General features: G+C 44.8%; 1 pseudogene; it reads left to right on the forward strand.

The window, feature by feature from the left end:
• The first annotated feature begins 983 nt into the window (after positions 1-983).
• Positions 984-2,380, forward strand: LOC147455882 (uncharacterized; annotated as a pseudogene).
• The last annotated feature ends 923 nt before the right edge of the window (positions 2,381-3,303 follow it).

The following is a 3,303-nucleotide window of genomic DNA, read 5'->3' on the forward strand; positions in this document are numbered from 1 at the left end:
GGAGGTTGTTTTCTTTGAGTAGAAGGGAAGCCAGAGGAGGCCATGCTTGGCATGTGAAGGCACATAAAGGCACACAGTAGTGCAATTAGAGGCAGGCACAAACATTAGTTTGGGAAAAGCAGCTTCTGTATTAAAGTGGGAAGTAATTGGAGCTTGAAATGCGGTCAGCTTGTTGGGGCTTTTCTCTCTCTCTCTCTCTCTCTCTCTCTCTCTCTCTCTCTCTCCCTCTCCCCCTCTACCTCTCTCGATATATATGTGTATATATATATATATAGTGCCCAGTTGAAGAGTAGCGGCAAGACCAAGCCGGCTCTTGCTGAAGTTTCTTTCCGTGTTCGCGTAGTAGCTCCATTTGAATATAGGTGTTACGAAGTGGTCCGCATGGTGTTTGAAAGGTTAGCTTTGGTACTCCGAACTGGCAAAGAGTCCTACCTATAGAGGTTTTGTGTCTTGGCTTTCTTCTGTCATCGTTTTGGTGCCCCCACTGAGGATTTGTTGATTTGAGTACCTTCTGTTGGCAAGTGGTGAGCAAATAAAGTTGCAAAGATAATTGTCCTCAATGACATGCTCATCAGAATGAATGATAGGATGGGAGAATTACATCTGCAAGATCTTAAAGACTTGGATATGCATTATTGGAGGTTTCAGAGTTTGAAGAAGAAGATGGAAGTGCTCGAGAAAGTAGTCCTTGATGCGGAAACGGAAACGTTTTTGTTCATTGGCACTCTTCTAGGACTCTTGGGCGTTGAGGTTGCTTGCATTGATTTGTTGGATGTGAAGAGCATTGTTGACTTCTTGAAGTAGGACAAAATATGCTTAAGCATGTAGATCAGTCTTGTGCTTCTTTGTGGGCTACACACGAGAGCTCCATTGTTTCTTATGATGATTTTAGTAGTGCTGATGAGGTTGAGTCACATGCTTATGATGAGGTTTTGTCTTTTAATGATGTAAGCCTTCATGAGGAGTCATATGCGAGCAGTATCATGAAAGAGGATAGCTTTGCGTACATGTATGGCAAAGAGAGCAATGTTATGTTGAGCTTATATGTGAGGCTACTCAATATATGGCTTCACATATAAGCTCAACATAACTTTGCAGAAGGAAGTTTTTTCAGGTATGTACGCAGTCCGTGAACGATAACTTGATGTATATATAGAGGGGACCTGGGTGCCATATATAGAGAAGCCATATATTGAGTAGCTTCACATATAAGCTCAACATGTTATAGCTTGTTTGGATCCATGCTTGGATAACTATCGAGATGAGGGCTTGTCTAGCTCTATGTGCTGGAGCTATATGCCTTGAAATGATTTTTGTTGTGATGTAGAGGACATGCACGCTAACATTTTGGATGATGTTTTTTTCCCTCCATCTGATGCGTTGTCACCATACCTAGATGAGTTGGGGGCACGTGGGCCCATTTGGGATGCTGAGATGGATAGCAATCACGTTGTGGCATTGTTGGTGGAATCGAAGTGCCTACAGGTGATTCTTTTGATTGCGATCAAAACATGGCATGCAGTCAAAGTGAGGATTATGGGACTTTTGTCGCTAATGATGATGATGATGGTTGGGGCTTCGATGAGCCTCTAATAGAAGACAATTTATCTATGGATGGCTATGTCCAAAAGGCTCAAGAAAGGTTGCAAAACCTGAAAGTTCAAAGACAAGCCGAGAAAACGCACTATGTGCTAGAGAAAGCTCATAGAGTTGACGTTCTTGCTCAAGATTTTGAACCTCATCATGCAAGGAATAAAGCCGAAGAACATATCATGGTTGATATGGACACAAGGGATCTGATGAATGCGTGTGATGGTAGGGGAGCTATGAAAGCCAGTATGGATGCAATGTTCGACAATATGGTAGTAGTTCATATAGGCGGATGGTGTATGCTTTACCCATTTGACCCAGGTGGGTTTATATGATCAAGAATAATGCTTTTGTACATATTGTACATATGGTGTGGCTAACATGCGTGAATAAAGTGATGTTACTGCTGAGCATGAATGCTCTAGCAGACTAGGGGGTTTGGCAAACTATGCTAGGAGTTTTTTGGTCCAAAGTTTACTAGCCCATGTATATATAGTGTGACCATTTTTTCTTTTTTTGAGTGTGCTATGGTCACTTACACATTGTTGGGCAATGCCAATCTTTGATGTATGCTCTTGGCTATGGTCTACAACTTGCTATTTGACCAGGTTTGCAAGAGTCTAGGAGTGTTAAAGTTGAGCATGAATGCTCAACTAGAGGGTTGGGCAATGATGAAGAATTTCAAATACCTCTCAACTGTGGCATTCTAGAGGCAGGCAATAATTTCATCAAGCATGAGGGGTATGTCAATGCATGGGCTAGGATGGATGTCAGTTGCACCTTTGTGTAAGCCTCCGAGATCGAGCTCAATTGGAATAGTCCTTTGGATGTTAAAGATGGCAATCAGGGAGATGTTTTTTGGCAATAGCATTGTGGACTGCAAAGTTGATGATAATTCGATCAAGGGCTATCATCTCATTGGCGAGATCAAGACTCAAAGGTGCTCTCTTATCTTCTAAAGCTCCAACGATTATCTATATCAGTAAGGTCGTTAGATGCCGTGTGTTCTCCCCATAAGCGGCCGTGGATTTGGAATCCTTCTGACTATGCCGACTTAGGTGGAACCAACATAGGGGATCAAGATACCAGAGGTCATGGGGGTAACATGTCCTGCTTTGTGATCCTTTGGTCAATGTGGTCTCCTTATCGAAGTGTCAAAGTGGGCAAAGAAGCCTTGGTGGGAATCAAGCCTTGAGTAAACAAAAAAGGAGATAATCGTCTGCAATCATTGCACGGGAGGCTGCACAGGAAGAGCCACCGCCAAAAGGGAGTGCCAGAGATGGCATACAGAGGATGGGCGAGCAAGGGAGCAGGGAAGGAGCCGTAATTAGGAGGTCTCATCACGGAAGAGGAGAGCCGGAGCAGCTGGCACATACCTGAGGAGGGGTGGGCAGCTCGGAGAAGAAGGCTCAAAAACCAGGGAGATTAAGGGGGCATCGACCCAGGAGGGGGGAAATGCCATGAACAATGAAGGGGGTGCTGCCTGAGGAGGGGCGGCCAGGTTAAGCAGGGCGACAGGGTCGAGAGGAGGTGCACTAGAGAGGGCTGCAGGGAAGTCGGCTACACACAGAGGGGGACTCGCGATTAACAAGAGGGTGTGGGCTGGCGAGAGCAGCCAGGGCTACCTAATAAGGGAGGTCTGCAGAGGGAAAAAATGATGGGGATAGATCAAAGCATCCATGCCCTCTTGCAAATGATCAACGAATGAGAGAG

Source organism: Adiantum capillus-veneris, chromosome 6 (assembly GCF_014529385.1).
Source record: "Adiantum capillus-veneris isolate H3 chromosome 6, ASM1452938v2, whole genome shotgun sequence".
Taxonomy (NCBI): domain Eukaryota; kingdom Viridiplantae; phylum Streptophyta; class Polypodiopsida; order Polypodiales; family Pteridaceae; genus Adiantum; species Adiantum capillus-veneris.